The following is an 18,749-nucleotide window of genomic DNA, read 5'->3' on the forward strand; positions in this document are numbered from 1 at the left end:
ATTTTCTTTTAAAGACCACACAGAAAGCCCGCAAGTAACATCCTATGTGTGACTGGGGAGTGATGAAACAGCGGGACTCTGACAGGCTGCTCACATTTTCTCCACTCGAGAGATGCTCGCTTGTGTTTTTTCGCAGTCTTATTTTGTTCTTTTTTCTTTTTCCCACCCTGCGGGCAGAAATCCCCTTTGTACATCCCATGTATTTAAACCGTTTCCCAGCACCGGCAGATGGATGTGATGATAGATTACCAAAGAAAAGATAAAGATGCCACCAAGCTGCCGCTGCTGCTGTTATCCAGCTTCGCTGCGAAAATGCCAATGCAGACAAGTGTATGTCAAACTGTTGGCGTGCGCGCCCGCATGTGCCACTTCTCACGGTTCGGTGAGCGTGCGTGTTGGAGGAAGGGGCATGGTGGTGGGGGGTTACGCGCTTGTGCACCTGCCTTTGCAGGTGAATTGTGTTGTCAGTGCGTGAATAGGGAGGAAAAAACAACGTGGTGGTGGTTTGCGTGCGTGCATGCGTGCGTGGTGGCAGGAGAGGAGTGTGTGTGAGCGCGCACACGCTTGAAACGAGCCAGTCAAACAGGGTGTGCGTGATCACATCAAACGCTGAAATCATAAGCAATGACCACCAGCACTGCAGACGCACACGCGCACACACGCACGCACACATGGACACTCAGCTTTTTTCCATTCCTCCACACTTACTTGGGCCAGGTGGTGCAAGTCAGTTTCAGTGCCAGCTTTGTTTTGTGTTTGCCAAACACAAGAGTAGACACCCTGAGTTTTTTTTTTTTATTGCATTCTATTGTGAAAAAAATATTATATGGAGGGAAAAAAAACTTCCTGCAGAACGAATGCTGGCTGGAAACAGGATGTACAGACGGAGGGATTTGTGTTTGTTAGATTTATAGCCTCAGTGTTGACAGCTCTCCATCCCGCAGTTCATTTCCTTTTTGCTGCAGATGTGATTTCAGCCACACTCCTGGTGCACTGACAGCAGCCTTATACGCTGGGAGTGAACTGGAAACTCGGGTCCTAGACAAGAGCTTCCACCACCATGAATCCTTAACAAACACTTTCAGCGGTGCTAATACCCCCCGCCCCCCTTGCTGTCTTCCTTCACTTTTCCCATCATATGTAAAACCTGTGTCACCACACTGCTGTCAGTCAAGATATGAGCAGGGTGGGTAACTGGAAGCAATATGTGCTCGGTGGAATAGTCACTCCTCGTCTTTTCTCTGCAGATATTCTCACCTTGTCAAAAAGATGTGTCAAAACGGCCGAGTCACTTAGCCAGGGCCTCGTGATCCCGTCCATCAGCCACACAGGGAGAGACGGAGGGGAGATGAAAGGCAGGAAAAGCAGTTTATTCTTAGAAAAGGGGAAGGAAGGTGGCTGGTTTGAATCCTGAGGGGTAGACTGGCTTAACTGAACTTAAGAAAACCAGCAGACTTTATGAGGATTTTTTTCTTTTTTTCAGTTTAAGAGGACACATCGGCTATGTGGGATTGCATGCAGCTTTTTTCCTGGGGCTCCCTTACATATAAAAGCATGCTTCTCTACAACTTGCTGGGCCAAACCTGAGCTTTAAAAGCTGCCTGTGGTGTCCAGGGCTGTACTAATATCCTTCCAATCTAATGAATGTTTCTCTCTTACGAAGCGTGCTGTGTGAAGTGGATGTATGCAAGATTAGTGTGCTGTGTTTTTGCATTTTGTTAACTTTGCAGGGCTAAACTCGCGGCATAAAAACGACGGGGGGAGAAACAAGCATCTATTTACTTCGGCTTTAAATTAGCATATTTACCGCTCAGTCTTGTGATGCTTCACTGATTATCTGCCCGCACAGCTCTGAACATTTTGCAATCATTACTGCAATTAGTTGACCAGGTTTATCTGCATATTATTCTTCTCTAAGTGGTGTGGAGCAAATGAACATGCCCTGCCTTGCCATTTCTGACATGGGAGAGGGTTTGTAGTGCTTAGCATTCTGTGTGGTCTAATCTTTTATACATGGTAGTGCTTAGCTGGCAAATAATAATGATGGTAAACTCGAGTGGCTATGTTTTTGCCTAACATGTGTTTGTAGCGACTGATTCTCGCAGCGGTGGAGGAAACTATAGATAAGATGTGTCAAGGTGAGGGGGCTGGCTGGGAGGACAGTGTCACATCCTGTAATGAGAACCAGCAGAGGAAGGGCATCCATCCACTGGCACTTTGTTTTATCAGCCTGCTTTGTCTAATGGCTGATTAAGTTTAATCTTTTTTAGTACAGTAGCTGTCATAGTGTTAGTCAGCTCCACAAAAAGAATAAGATAAGAATCTGCATACATAAAAAACTATTTCTGAAAGTAATGCAAAGCCACAAGATATTATTGATTTGCTAAATGTTGGTAATTTGTGGGAATTAATAATTTTCCTCATCACAACAGGAATATCTGCTATTAAAAAATATTGAAAGTTGCCTGAAACTCATCAATAAGAATGATGAGCAGCATGAGAATGTTTGACCTTCTACAACAAAAGCATGTTGAAAATAGTTCAGCGGGTGTAGGTTAGTCGGTGGTTGTGCTAGTAGATTACCCGTTAAAGCAGAAAGACACTGGAACTGTATCGCTAATATATGCTTTTTAATATTTATTAATTACAAGTAATGTTATTTTTGCAGTCTTGACATTGCATGTGACAGATTTTCATACTCTAACACAGGCCTAGTCAACACTGTCCATATAAAGTGCAGAAACATAAATGAAACATCAACTTAAGCTTTGTATGCCGTGACAGTTTTATTTAGTTTTAACAGCAAGGACTTGGCCATTGTCCAATGTGGATATCACTTTGGTTTGTCCCCTTCTCCCTCCCTCTACCTGCTGAAACAGCACCCTCTCTGGGGACCTGCTGATTGCTGTGCATATGTAACAGTGTTTGTCAAACAGTGTCCTTATAATTCATCAATCTAATTAAAAAGCAAATCAGTGTCCCAATAATAATCGTCAAGTGTTGATGGTAAACAACAGAGCAAAGTATAGATCTCACTGCCTTGTCCCTGATTAAGTTTACTCATTTATCTCATTCCAGCACATTAGTAACTGGTGGTCCTGATTTTTGATAGATGAGATCAGGCAGTAGACTCTGTGTGGACTTTGACATAGTGAGGAGGAGGAAGAGGGCCTGGAGAGGTGGAGGTATGCTCTGGAGAGAAGAGGGAAGAAAGTGAGGAGAAGCAAGACAGAATATATGTGTGTTAATGGGAGGGAGACAGGTGGAAAGGTGAAGATGCAAGAAGGAGATATAGTGAAGGTGAAGCCATCCAAAGCAATGGACGGTGTTCAAGAGTGGTGAAGAAGAGAGTGCAGGCAGGGTGGAGCGAGTGTAGACAAGTGTCAGGGGTGATTTGTCTCACAAGGATAGCGGCGAGAGTAATAGAGAAGCTTGACAAGGTGGTAGTAAGACCTGCTGACATGTATGGTTTGGAGACACTAACGCTGACAAAAAAAGGAGCTTTTCATTAGGAATGACCAGAATGAAGAAGATTAGAAATGAGTACATCAGCTTAGGATGAGCAGTTTGGAGACAAAGGTGGAGAAACAAGTCTGAGATGGTTTGGTCATGATCCACTGTGGTGACCCCCAAAACGGACCATCTGAAAGAAGAAAAAAATGGTCATGATTTTTTGATCTTGCGGCCACACACTACTAATTTCGTGGTGGCAATCTTGTGATCACTCAGTAACATTTGATTTCCAGACAAAGGTGGCCTGGGGACTCTAACAGAATGTTCAAAGTTTGCTTCTGAAATTGTAGCATGGAATTAGATCTGTCATAATCACACAGTCTCACAATAAACACAGCAACCGATAATATTTAACTGTGTTTACGCCATCAGCCGTTCTGTACTGTAGCTAATCACGGTTGTTGATCGTGTCAGTGCAGCCTTTCAAATCACTGATTGGAACAAAACACACATTTTGATTTTATATTTTGAGTGTTCTAGATCAAAGTTTCCCAAAAGTAATTACAGCGCTGAGGCTACTGAAAGTAAACCTGCTGATTTCCATTTCTTGCTAGGTAATTATTTACTGATTAACTTTCCAGTCCAGTTGAACAGATTTTTTAAAGTAGTGCTTCCTTACCTCAGATTAGTATTCACAGCCATTATAATGTGATCATGGGGACGTAAGGAGGAGCACTGCAAGATACAATAAGTTTTTATGCTGTCTTGCCTTTTTTATAATTGATTTATTTTTTGCTAACCGCAATCAGTCTAAAAAATGTTGCCTTAAAAAGACTTTGAAGTTACAGGCACATATAAGAACTCGCAGTTATGAAAAGTTACCCTTTTAGATTAAATAATAGAGCTGGAAATGAGCACAACAGGTCCAGCGTCGCTACATGTGAGAGTACGTTTTGTGTAAAGAAACAGGTTCCTCTGCTTTTTCTGATCTGTGTGATTACTGAATGTAAGGTGGAGGTGGAGACTTTAAGTATCAAAGCTGTCAAAGGTAGTAATTCACCTTGAACCTCTTATGTATGTTGGCCTTTTATTAGGAGATCTGAATAGAAGTAAACAACTTCTTTGAGAATTGTCATTATAGTATTTCCACTGTCAGTTATATCATTATATCGAGGGCTACAACGGTCTCTGGACATCACACCCTACATTCAGTGACTGCCTTTGTTTCAGTATTAAATAAATTCTATAAAAGGAAAGCTGAAAAGAAGCCATGCTGTAGGAAGACAGAATTCTAGCCCAGATTATTAACACCCTACAGCTGCTGTTCAAGCCTTTGTCTGATTGGTCTCCCAGAAGCAATGAAAGGGAACAACATGTGTGCTCAAAAAAGTAAATCAGCCACATACTTAGTACTGTGCCCGTGCCGACTGAAGTTGCACACAAAATTGGAAAAACTGTTATTGTTGTGTTTGTGCCTCTCTGATGAATGCATGCCCGTTATTCTTTCTACTTTTAGTGGTGGTTTGGTCTCCACAGTACCTTCCCTCATCCCAGGCAAGCAGGGATACATGGGTGCATTAACATTTATTAGACCAAATGCTTGTCAAACATGCTAGTTGCGAAACGTGAGCCCTGCAGCCAAACGGTCTTTTATGGCACAGCGTTGGTGGCTGTTTGCGTTGCTCTCCACCTTTCCAGACAAATTATGGGGATTGAACCTACTAGGAGGCAAAGATGCTCCAATAACCATTTTGTGGCCCACTGATACTGTTTTTTCTTTTCTTTTTCTTTTGCAGAGTCTGATTTTTTTATTCTAAAAACTGTGCCTGACAGCACATATAAACAAAAAATCAACTTACCTTCAATGCAACAATTTTATTTTCTTGGTTTCCTTGAAATTTCTCCCAAACTGCAGTAAGTTACTGGATCTTCACTCACTTAAACAACTGAAAATAAAGTGCTCCTTCACTTCAAAGAGGTATAAAGAACTAAATGAAAATGAGTTACTGTACAGCCATCTTTACCTGACATGTATGACCTTAACAAACAAAAGCAAGTGCAACAGATTTTTCTTTAACTGTTCTGACCTGTGATCCTTACTGCTCATACCGAGGCTCATACTGACACTGCTGGCTTGCGGCTGGTTCTTAGCTCCAGATGGTGCTAGCTTTGGCACACCTTGTCTTTGTTAGTTTCTTTAAATTTTCCACATTCGGCTAGGTGAGGGTGATTTTTTGCATACATGAAATGGACCATCTCAACATATGGAAAGCTGACTGGATGGTCCGGGCCGAGGATACTGAACATCATCCTGGTCCCTGGCTGGTCGATCGTTGCAGCTCTAATTGGAGGCTCTGGGGCTGTGCTTGCCCGCTGTCCATCGATGCTTAGATTGAATGCTGTGTGGCTGAAAATGTAGCATGAATAGGAAAGTAAGAAGTGTGAAAAACAACAAAAATCAATTCAACAATCAATATCAAATTTCAGATCTGCTAAAAAGATGTTTTATGTACATGGTCTTTTACATGATGGGGCTAAGCTAAGACCAGCACAGACTGTTGGTTATTCCACATGTAGATGGGGCCTGCAAAGCTCTGTGCAGCACCTCTGCACAGCAGCCAGTTTCTTAAACAGTTAACGAAAAGTTTTGTTTAAATGAAAAAACAACAAAAAAGTAAAGAGATGAAATACATTTGAAAAGTTTGTGGGAAAAAGCTGCAGTGCGTCGACATTTTATTTTTTATCTCCGTTACTAAAAACCCACGTTGCCGTTTAATTCACAGTTATGTAATGTTGTTAATTATCACACCTGTAATGAAGAGTAAATATAAAGAGTTTAGCTGTGGGAAACATAATCACAGCTTTTAGAAAGTTTCACAGGACAAATATTCAAGTGTAGAGGGACAGTGGAAGAGATTCCACAGAAGATAAGCTGAACATTTCACTCCACGCAAATAGCTTCCTAATTATCAACCCACGCACAGTCTTGGCCAAATTAACCCACGCTCAGTCTCACACGCAGACACACTGAACGTCCTCCAGTGTATACAAACCAAACTCCTACTGTTGCTGTCAGCAGTTTTTCAAACTAATCACTTTGCTTTGGGTGGGAATGAATAATTTGCTCCCTTCATGTTTAGTAACCTTGCATTGTAACTGCTAATATCGCAGTCATTTCCCCACGTGCATTTATTCGGACAAATCTGAAGCCCGCCCCTGAAACATGTATAATTCATACCCACCCTCCTCTCTCTCCAGGTCTCTGTAGCTGGCGCGGCGTTGCATAGTTTCCTGATTTCCCTTACTTGTAGATACTTCGCTGTGCCTTCAAGTTCCACTGACAGAGAGAAGCGAGAGAATATTGTCGGAGAAATTACAGAAGCAAACACAGCAGAGAGAGGAGGATGTGAATGTGAATAAGCCATGTGACAGCCAGAGAAGGGATTTATTTTTCTGTGAGGATGGAGCTGTCGTTGGGCATCTAACATAGAGGAGATACGTAGTCTCTGTAGAGAGTCTCACCCTAACTGACTTTCTCTTTGGATTCCCGGCACATCGGCTCAGTTCTAAGCCTGAAATTTACTCAGCTGGCCCTTCAAAATCTATTTATACACTTGCGATTGTTTTTCATGCAGAGCACCTGTTGCTCCGCATCCCTAAAGTGGAGATTTAGAGATGGCTTTCCCAAATCTGCACGCTCAATCTTCCCATTTGCAGATACGATTTTTGACGCTCACTCTGTCTTGTGTGATTTATTGGTTTCATTTGTCTAGTTGCTGTGATAATGCTTTGGAGTCACATGGGGGGGAAGTGCTTTAGGGACTCTCATTATGACTCAGTGATAGTGACACACTTGGATACTTGTAGGTGTGTTTCATCGATGGTTGACGTTTATCGCCAGCTGTCTTGATGATTTTCTCACTGCTCTCTGCTATCTCTGACAGAAAAAGTATGATTTTAAGGGTATGTGGATGCAGTTACAGGCAGTTGGAGGTACTGGAGATAAACATTCCCTGAAATAGAATGAATCAAACTCTTGGTAGAGACCAAAATGACTTCTAGTATTAAAACCCTGTCATTTCCATTTGCTTTTGTCGAGGGATGATTATACCACATAGAAAATTACCCTGCCCTTGTGAGCTAAAAGGATATGGCATTTACTTCCACTGTATTCTGTAAGTTTGTAATGAAAAGGCTGCAGGATGGTCCAAGCAGATTGTAAGAAAGCCTAAAAGGCTGCAATTAATCAGAAAGAAAAGGGGTTTTTTTTCCTTAGTTTGAGGGGGTGGCGTTGAGTTGGCAAGGCAGAGAGAATGAGAGGTGGTAATGAAACAAGCTAGCAAGACTCCAAGGCCCTTCATCAAATGCTCACAGTACTTAAAGCCTGTAAGTGTGTCTGTCAGTGCTTATTTAAGTATAAGGAACTTTAAGTGTCTTATTGCAGCTGGTGCAAACCATTATTCGATCCCATACAATAAAGGCTCTTATCACTCCACAATTTTATTGAGAGAGGTGACAGCCGTTTCAAACATTCTCACATATTCTCATTTCACACAGACAGGGCCAGCAAGAATATATCTGATTATCATGAGGCCTCAGCTTCCATTCCCATGATCCCACACATTAATCACACATGCTGTGCCAGTGCCTGTCTGAGAGACTGAGCATACATATTTATTTTTGTCACTGTTCCAGTGTGAACACAGCACAGACTATAAACACTATAGAGAATATGGTTGTCGCATGGAAAAGGAGCAGGCTACCTTTCTTCTACCTGACAAAAATGGAAATTGGACAATTTAACATGTTTTTTTTTTTCTTTGTTTGTTTTTTTGGTCAGTGGGAAAACTGCTTTCAAGGTGGTGCACTGATCCAACCTGATCCAAAAGTTATCTGCCAACACTGAGTACTGATCCAATAGACTTTCATCCCAACTATGAGGAAGAAACTGGGACTCAAACACCAAACTAAAAAAAGATTTTAAAAAACTAAAAGTGTTTTAAGTTTTAGAGCTGATATCTCCAAACTGCTGTCGTTTCGCTGTGACACATCTTCCTCCATGCTACTGAACCGCACTGAACTAAATGACTCGTCCCTACATCGAGCTGTTGTGCAACCAATATCCAGTCCAGCGTCTTAAGCCAGGATCTGACTAATAGAGATGTTAAGAGATGGGAATCACCACAATATGATAATATCGCAATACTTCACTCACGATACGATATTATTGTGATTTTAAACATTTTGTGATATGATGAACATTGCCATAACACATGTTGTGATTTATTGCCTTTTTAAAATGTTTTTCAAACTTTTTTCAGTATCTGTTTAAGATAAACTTATCTCATTTCAGTTATATTTTTATTTATTTAACTGCAAAATTAGATTGTGAAGCATCCGCTGTCACCAAAACTGTTTTCTATAAAACAGTCTGCTATCAGTCTGCAGCTGAAGGAGGTCAAGTTGACAATTACACGCAATCTGTTTCTGATAACACAGCAATTAACTGTGAAAACTGTAACTTTGTTAGTGAAAATCACATATCTATTGTTGTCTACATAGACTGAAATTCGCATTTAACAGAAATGTATTTATTTATTAAATTTTTTGTCAGTACCCTTTCTGCTCTATAGCAATATAAGCAGAAAACAACAAGCTGTGCTTAAAGACTAATGGAAACATTTTGCCCCTGTTTGCATTTTTTAATTTAGTGGCGAGTATTTGCAAATTGTAGGCTGTTTACCTTACAGTATAAAGCACCTTGAGATAACTATTGTTGTGATTTGGTGCCATATATAAATACAGTTGAACTGAATCAATACCTTTGTCAGTCTCTCTTAGACTGACAAAGGTATTGATGGTATGTCAAATGTCACTTCACATCAGACTGCAACTGTTTACAGAAATGTTGGCACCTATTATGCGACCTGTGCAATTGCCTTGTGATCAGAAGTGACACCTTCAACCTCTGGAGATGCAGTTGGTCGCAAAATGTATTACAAAAATACTTCTTCTTTTTTTTTGTATATGTAAGAAGGTTGCTGGCCTATTTTTACTAATGTGACTGAGCCACCAGTGTGCTCTGAATTAGTAGATAGGTTTGTCAAGCTAAGTGTGTCCAGTGTTATTTAGTTGAGCCAATTTGGTGAAAGTTTGTTCAGGTAACATTGTCTCAGGATGGTGCAGTATGAGATGAGGCGTTTTGTTCATAATATTCCAGAATATTTGAATTTAGCTAACAAAATATCAGTATTTGCTAATGTTTGTCCCTGTCTTGATACAAAAAATACAAAAAATATGATAAACTGTGCTGTAATTCTGTTTTTTCACTCCTACCAAATATATTAGAAACTTGAAGCCATTTTCTTTTTTCTCATATAGCAGAAATTGTTCACGTCTGACAGCCTGTGTAATGTGAAAGAAGGTGCACATGTACGTTTCATGTGGTTTCAATAACTTTAATACCATAGATTGTCACAGTTGTATGGTATATAGACATAAGTTTTGTTAACATATACCAGAAACTGCTTGTACCCAAATGTCTTAAATCTTTTTATTCTGTCAGTCGACTGTGTGTCCGCTGAACCACTCAGCCAGCTTTCCCGTAGAGGACATGAGTGCATGATAAGAGTGAACCTCTTTATTATAGACATCAGCTTTACAGCATCACCTGTCAATTAGTGTAGCAATTCAATGACATGTTATTTTAAAAAAAAAAAGTGAACAGCATAAAATGTCTGTCAAGTGCAGTTAGACCAGAAGTCAGTAGATTTCTCTGTGGTGCTGAAACACAACGCTTGTTAGAACCTGACAGAAAGTTTGTAAGTGGTTAAAAGTTTGGGGAAATGATCAAAAGGCTGAATCCTCTGCTGCCAGGTTTCTGGTAGGTAGGTATGTTTGTTTGGTGTCAAACTCAACTAATCAAAGATGTTTTAAAAAAAACTCTTTCACCCAGCAGCAGCAAATTTGAACTTTGCTGAAACTTGACCTGAAATTTGATCTTAAACGTAATCATCAATCCACGACTAAGCAAGAAAAAGAAATACATGCGAGACACAAACAAGTATCCAAAGAAAATCAATCTTTATTAATCTTTTCCTACTACAGCTCACATTTAACTCAGGTTGTGTTAAAGAAGTAGCTCTTCCACTTGTCATCTTACGTTTCCCTGTGAACCCCCGGCAAATGAGAGCAGACTGCTTCATCCAGAGCAGCAGGCGAATCGTGATGATATCCTGCACCGGGATCTGAGGAGCTAATTGGTTTCTAATCAGGGCTTCAGTTTCTGTGGTGGCGTTCTGCTCAGTCTGTCGAGATAGAAATAGAGGAAAAGTGTGAAATCGAGATTCAGGAATCAGGTTCAGTGCCAGGCTGTCAACTGACTAGACCGTGGAGAGGTGGAAGAGGATGGGGATGTGTAGCAATGGGCCAAATCGCTGCAGGCTATCTAACAAGGCAGTCTCAGATGTGTGCCAAATAGCATTTATGAGGGCTAATGAAAGAGCTTGCAACTCAACACTCTTACAAGGTTTCCACTCTGTTGTCTGCAGCAGGCCACCCAGCTGATTTACACTCATCACATGTGCACATGGAAAAAAAGAGTGATGGGGGGAAATTAAATCAGAAAAATGTTCAATATTTGTTAAAGAGGGAAAAAACTCAAAATAGGACAATCTGTATTTTTCTGCAATCTTTTTCTACAGCTTGCAAAAACTCTGCAATTTGCAGGGATGACCCTGTGAATAGTCAAGCAAATCATATTAGGGATATGGAACAATTTAAGTATACTAGTAAGTGAAGGAGGAGTTGGTATTTCAGGCGAAGCATAGTTTCATGTAGAATTTATTTCTATAGGTTCATCATCTCTCTAAATTAGCACTGTAGTTTGACCTGAAGTTGGGGTGTTTGAGTGATTAGTACAAATGAGTGCAATAAATACTAAAATAGTATTTGATAAAGTTTGCATGCATTAGATAATGAGGAGAAGCTACAGTATTTGCAGCACAAAAGGTTTTTCAAGCTGACCTGTAAACATTCACTAACAAAATGTACAATTCTGTTGCCTACACATTTGTGGATGTGACTGTTGCAGGAAATGTACCGTCTCTCATTTTTAATCCTTTCTTTTAGAGACTTGAACGTAAACTACTTGCATGTGTGTGTAATGAATGTAAACCTGATAGTGCTGTCTGAAACTAGACATGGCAGGTTGTGCATAGACAGATTTAACAACAGCATTTACAAGTTTATAAGCAGGGGTGCACATAAGTGGTCCGTAGGTGCGCATGCGCTGTCAAAATAAAAGACGCGCACCAGATAAGAAGTTGCAATGCGCGTTTGCGTACATAAGATTTTCTGGAGGAGGACAGACATTTGTTTTGAACTCTTAGAAATTTCAAAGAAGAAAGCTCCTTTAAGCAATTACTTTGGTGTTCCTCCACCTCCAAAGAAATGTCAGAAGGAGCCCAAACCGCAAAAGAAGAGCGTATTCTCGGAAAAGTGGTTGCAGGAGGTGAGCTGGCATTTGTTTGAAGCCAGCTCACAAAAGGCATAATCCTGTATGCAATTTTTTAAGTGATTCATATACTTGGATGCGCATTTAGCTGCATCATCTGTAATGACACAAATAAACCTAATGGTCAATAACGGCAATTAACGTCACTGGAAATAAGTCATTGCACATTTGTCATTTTTGGTACTAAATTGGCACTTTGGCGATGGTGGAGTTTGCTTAGATTACATTGTGTCAGCAAGCAAATAAGTGACTTAGAAAGGAGCAAATTAGATCAGGGTTAGGGTTTTGACAATAGTCATAAAGGTACTTTGCTTAGAGTCTGCAAGCAAAGTTAGTGCTGCTAGCATTACAGTGTTGATTTTGAACCATGGAAGGTCTGTATTTCCAGTAAGGATGCATATATCTACCATTAGTGTGCTTCTGCAGCTGTTTATCATGCTTGAGTATACATCTGAATGATGGCTGACAAAGGATTGCCTGAGCATGCTGATAAAAACCTATCCTTTTTTTATATAATATAAACTGGAGAGTCAAAATGAATATCAGATTCCTTGAAATAATATTTATTTTAATTTGATTCAGTGTAATTTCTTTAGCTAGTTGTTTTAACACATATTTCAACAGCTCGATTTGGTCTTGCTTTCCCTTATATTGTCCTTGTGCCTAATTCCTGCTTAATGTGCTTTTTAGCACACATGTATCTAAACTATATTCCATATTGGTGTTAAAATGCTAAAAGCTAGCTAGCTGTTTGCTCATTGGCTGGTAGGTTATGGTGGCATCAGTAAGGCTAATGGGCTTTTCATTAACCACAATCAGTTGCTCTCTGTCCCTTGCACACTCTCTCCTTTGCAGGGTAAATGTAAATCTGCATGACTGGGATTGGAAAGCATAAAGGTAAAGGTCATCTAAGTGGAGATATTTGGTAATGAATTGTGTTTGTAAATACAATAAAATAATCCCTTCTATCAAGAGAAACAAATACTGGTAACGCCTGTAAAACTCTGTTGGTTCTTCAACATAAGTGACCCCTTTCACAGGGCACAAATAGCTTCACAAACTTTGATAGCTGGGTGGTAAGATGGCAAGGCTAGCAATAAATAATGGAGTTAGGCAGAATGCATAAACAGGGCCACAACGTGTCAGCAATAAAGGAGTTGTGTTTATGGCAGTTTTATCACGTTAAACTGTTCTTTTTAAAATATTAATACGTTTATGTCCTGCAGGCCTTGAGATGGATTCCATGTGAAAATCATATGCAGCTTTTTGCCAGGCTCCATATAAGCTGAGAATAAGACGGGGCAACCCCGTCCTATCTCCGCTCAGTGGATCATCTCCCTTTAACTAAGCTGATAAATCCTGCCTTCAAGGTCTTTTTGTCCTAGCACATCTAAATACTTTTTTTTTTAGATTTATTTCAGAAGGGATTTTAGAGTATCTTGATTGACACTCTGCACACAATATAATAAGGAATTAGTAGCTTTCCTTCTTTTTCATGTGGTACATGTACCCATTTCACCAGCGGGATCGGAAACTTGATTTGCAGTGTCTTATAAACGGTCAAGGGAGTGGACATATTACATATCATGGGGATTGTGTCTTTCTTGAATTTGAGTTTGTGATTAGCCATTCTGCTGCATTCTAGATGGTGCATAGGGATTAGATGAAACCCTGATCTTTTTGCCTTTTTGCCTTGAATATATTATACGTTGAAGATTAGTTGAACCAATATAACTAAGGTATGGAAGCTTAGTAGCACAAGAATGAATGTAAATAGGATTCTGTGGCGATGAAAGGTACAAAGTGGTCTAATTAAATCCCTCTCGATGTGAATTCAATTTCCCCAGCCCTCACGGCATCCTGTCAGTGACAAGAGAGCTGCTTCTCTTTGTCTTCCTCTGAGCAAATTGCAATTAGGTGGTGGGTGTATGTTGGCTTGCCAGTCAATCACAGTCAAAGCCCATGTTTTAAAGATGATGACAGTGGCAATATATACAGACTCTAATGCTTTTGGAGTCTCTTGTTTAGAACAATAGACAGTTAACAGAGATATTGATTTCTTTTTATATGCTTGTTGAGTAGGAGACTCGGTTCATTTAGAGACTGGCTATTTGCTGCTCTCCCTCATCGCTCTTAGGGTTCCTCCGAAATATCACTCACACAGCTGTTTTCTAGTGTCGCAGTTTCTCCAGGCAATTAACACTAGCACCTACCGCTAAAGTGATTTTCACGACTTTCGAAACTGAAAATATTTTTTCCATGTTATCGTTATGGATGTCGGTGGTTTTACAGTCTGCCAACAAGGAGCTTTTGTTTTTAATTAATGTAATCTGACAAACTGTAAAAGCAATGAAAGCACCTAATAATGTGGGGGAGAGCAGTCAACACCTACACTCGACTTAATGTGACTGAGCCTTTGGAGCAGGAGTACGTGAAAGAAAGGGAGACCATAGTTCCACACCACTGCTGCCTCAAACCACAGACACACACTTACAGATACACACACAGATTTTCTTCAAATCAAATTACTGATGCCCGTTACGATGGCCAGCGACGGCTCGGCCTCAACCATCATCTGCGTTTGCCTTCAGAGAGCCTCATTTATTTTGAGTAGACTTTTTTTTATGACACGCTCCCTCATGTGGAACACTGAATATAAAATATAAGACCCGTCTGCCTGGTGACTTTGGGCCATGACGAGATCAAACAACAGAGCGAAGGGAAAAGGATTGGAGAGACGGAGAGGTGAAAGGAGAAAAAAAAGAGTGAGGGAAAATATTGGAAATCTTTTCCAGATGACTGCTGGCTCGCCTTTGTCCCCTTGGTCACTACATGTCTTATCTTTAGTTCCTTTTAACTCAGCCCATCGGCCTTTCCGTGTGATCATGGATCCTTGCCCTGCATGGCTTTAGGCCTCGCTACTGAGCTGCGTGAGGATCACTGAAGCTACTGAAGTGTGACCCAACCTTAGTGCCATTGATCTTAGGTCACTCGCCGTCACGCCAGTGACATTTCACAGATTCCAATTACTTGATAATCTGCTGCATCATTCATCCCTCAGATGAGTCAGGTATGAGATTTCTCCCCAGTGCTCAAGTAGCTACATGAAACCCAGCTTTTGGAGGATTCTTAACTCTTTGAACACCATCAAAGTACTGCTACTTTTTTTTTAGCCTTTTTCTGCTTTACCTAATAGTGCTGCTATCGTGAAGATGAAGGATTATGAGGAGATAGCCTCTGAGGTCAAAACCACTTGACTTACTCAGCTACTGCTTGATGATATCTAAGTAAGGTAATAGACACAGCCTTCCGAAAAGTGAAGCTTGGCCAGCAGCATAGCAGGTTGGTTATCATCAGCTCCTACAAGGCGGCAGATAAAGTAAAAGCCCCTCCTCCCCCGTCAGCTGCCATGACCTCATGTCTGATCAGCAACCCGAACAAACCCGAGGTTACGTGTTCACAGAACAGAACAAGATGCTGTCCAATCTTGATAACCACTAGATTGGATGAAAGCCATTGAGTCACAGAAGAATACTCTTCTGTGGACCCCAGCTATCACAGGGTTCACGAGGTTTTAGTTCCCATCAATATCGCTTAAGGACTTACACAGTGTACCAGTACTCCAGTGTTCTGGGAGCCAGGTAGTACTACGCTCCCGAGCCGAGGGTGCTAAAAGCCCAAAATGCATGAAAAGACCAAGAGGCTGGCCTAAGACACGGAGCCAAGAATCTGCCAGGGCCAGAGCCATGATAGATGATGAGGTGTTATGAAGGTTTTGTTGAGGCTGTAGCGCAGCTTGTCGTGACAACCAATATGAATGAGATCCTTGGCATCTCTGGGCACTGTCACCCCTCCGGTCTCATTTTTATTATTACTTATTCACGTACAGCAATAATGTTGGTGTAATTTCTGCTGCTATCAATTTGCAACCTTGGCTCGTAAACAGTGAATTATGCAACAAAAAAAGGGGGGATGGCAGCTAATCACCACTACTATGCTGAGGATATTTACAGCCTGCCTTTGCTCCCTGAAACTGTTTTACACCAGTGAAGGGAAGAAAACATATGGAAATATGTGAACACACATCTTGACTGTAGCAGTTCTCTGCTGGTCCTCTTGATTAGTTAAATGATAAATCCACCCTCCCCGCTACTCACAGTATGATGGTATTTGCATACAGTGATTAGAGTTTTTTTTATAATCACTGGTGTATTAACCATGTGGTCTTTTTCTAATTTAGCAGGGATTGCTTACAAGAATGTGTATATTGTGTGGTAGACAATATGCCATTATGCTGAGGTGTGTTTGTCAATAACACGAATGCTTAATGGAGTGTCTGTTCGCTAACCCCGTCCCAGCCTTCCACTGATGTATTATGTCAAGACAAACTTGTGAGCATGTTTGCCTTTTTACTGTTCAGCTTCTTGTCCTTTAGCTAGTTTTATTAATATAAAGTATACAGTGTGGTTTTGGAGTTTGAGTTTAATGCTTGTTGGGAAATATTGGCTAACTTTACACTGATGGAGTTAAGGCAGATATTAAAATAGCTCTAAGGACTGAAAGAAGTTTTATAAAGGTCTCTTTAATTTTCCTCACTTATCTGAAGTGTGCTCCAAAAAGGAATGGCTGTAGTTCAAAAGGCACAGTAGGGCTTCCATTAATCAAATGAGTTGCTTTTTCAGGTGGAATGCAGGAGTAAATTAGTACGGCTAATGCTGTACTACATAAAAGCTGTTCATCGGCATGGAACAAGAGGCAGCAAACCCTAACTCCTAACCAACAGCCTTGCAAGGCTGGCAACCGTTCTAACCATTCAACAACATATCTTTATTTATATGTTTTTATTGTAATATTTGAAAAATAACTTGAGTTGCAGTGGAGTAGAGATCTCTTATACATAAATGCAAACACTCAAGTAAGGCGGATGTACAGTCCCTCAAATTTGTACTCAGTTACAGTAAACTTAAACTTACAGTAAATTTACTTCATGGCTCACTACCACTCATTTTCCAGAAACTTCCTTTTAGTAATTGATTTGGGGCATCAAATCTTTTAACAATATAGAGACAAGAATCATTCAGAACATGACATACAGCTCCAGCCTCTGGACAAGCCTCAGCCACAACCTTAGGCTTCAATTTTCATATTGATATGGTCACATTAGGGCTGTTCGATATAACGATATATATCAGATGACGATATAAAAACATCTATCGTTTCATTTTACGCTATCGTTTGTTTCGTGGTGTCGCAAAATAAACGTTTACGGCAATATTTTTTCACCGTTTTGATGGTCACTGCAGTGGCTATATTAATTTCTTAAAGTTCTCTCTTTCTCTTATATTTAATATAACCACACTACTGAAGGACAAGCGCCTGTTTTTATGCGTAAAAAATAAACCTTAGACTCAAACGTTAGAACAGGCTTTTCCCCGCAGCACGCTGTGTAATAAATACTCACAAAGAAAACGGAGGCTGTTATGTAGGCTCATGCATCGGTTAAAACCAGTGTTGGTCAAGTTACTTGAAAAAAGTAATCAGTAACTAATTACTGATTACTTCCCCCCAAAAGTAATCCCGTTACTTTACTGATTACTTATTTTCAAAAGTAATTAATTACTTAGTTACTTAGTTATTTAGTTACTTTTTAAAAACACGATTTACAACCTGAATAGGTGATAAAGCGATAGATCTTTCAGCCCAATTCTACTTTTTCTGCATAATCCATCATACAAAATGTAATCAAATGGAAAAGTCTCTTTTTAAAACTTGTTTTATTAGTTTTAATCTTTTAACTTTATGCATCAAGCAAAAATGTAATTATATGCAACATTCTCTGACCGGAAGAAATTAGTTTAACATTTAAACCTATTTTCTGCACATTCCAGCACATAAAATAAAATATTTTTTGTGTTTACACTCAGTCTTTCAAATAGATGCAAGTAAAACACAGCAGAAAATAAATAAAATCAAAGACTCAGCGGTCCTGTTGCTCTATTTTCACCTGTAAAGCAGGAGTGGGGTAGGCGGAGGTTTACCCTGGTGCAGGTGTGCCACAGCGGTCAGTGGAAGAATCCACGAGTTTCTCTGTGAGTTTCCCATTATGTGGTAGCGCACTCGGTGCTTGTTTAGGTTTTTTTCGCTGTAAAAAGAAGTTTTCTTCCCACGCACAACGGACACTAATGTTTTTGTCACTTTTTATGGAATCAAACTCAAAATAAGGTCAGTACTTCCACGCTTTAAACGCTGCACGCTCATACTCTCTCCCGCACTCGATATATGATCCACTGTTGATCTGCACACAGCTGTTGTCACGACTGTCGCACTCGCTTACGTCACTGTCATGAGACATTCTCGCAAAAAAATCACGGTTTTAGTAACGCAGTAACGCAGCGTTCCTACGGGAAAGTAACGGTAATCTAATTACTGTTTTTGCAATAGTAATCCCTTACTTTACTCGTTACTTGAAAAAAGTAATCGGATTACAGTAACGCGTTACTGCCCATCTCTGGTTAAAACACTCGACTGCAGGTACACGACGCCAAGCTGGAAACACTCCACCCAAGTCGAGCTGCCCGAGATTCACAGAATTTACAGAAAATGTTACATTTATGGGATTTATATTGTTATCGGACGATAGATGTCTTATATCAGGATATGAGATTTTGGTCATATCGCACAGCCCTAGGTCACATCATCTGTGATAAAACTGGTCAACTGTGATATAAAAGTCTAGTTCCCAAGCCAAAGGAGCTACTGCAACACCTTCCATCAAAGCACA

The 18,749-nt window shown here is 40.3% G+C and overlaps 1 protein-coding gene across 1 annotated transcript in view; it reads left to right on the forward strand.

The window, feature by feature from the left end:
- gfra4a (GDNF family receptor alpha 4a) overlaps positions 1-18,749 on the forward strand; it is a 149,748-nt gene that overhangs the window by 1,309 nt on the left and 129,690 nt on the right. The window lies entirely within an intron of this gene.

The sequence above is a fragment of the Simochromis diagramma genome, unplaced genomic scaffold (genome assembly GCF_900408965.1).
Source record: "Simochromis diagramma unplaced genomic scaffold, fSimDia1.1 OVJJ01000304.1, whole genome shotgun sequence".
NCBI lineage: Eukaryota > Metazoa > Chordata > Actinopteri > Cichliformes > Cichlidae > Simochromis > Simochromis diagramma.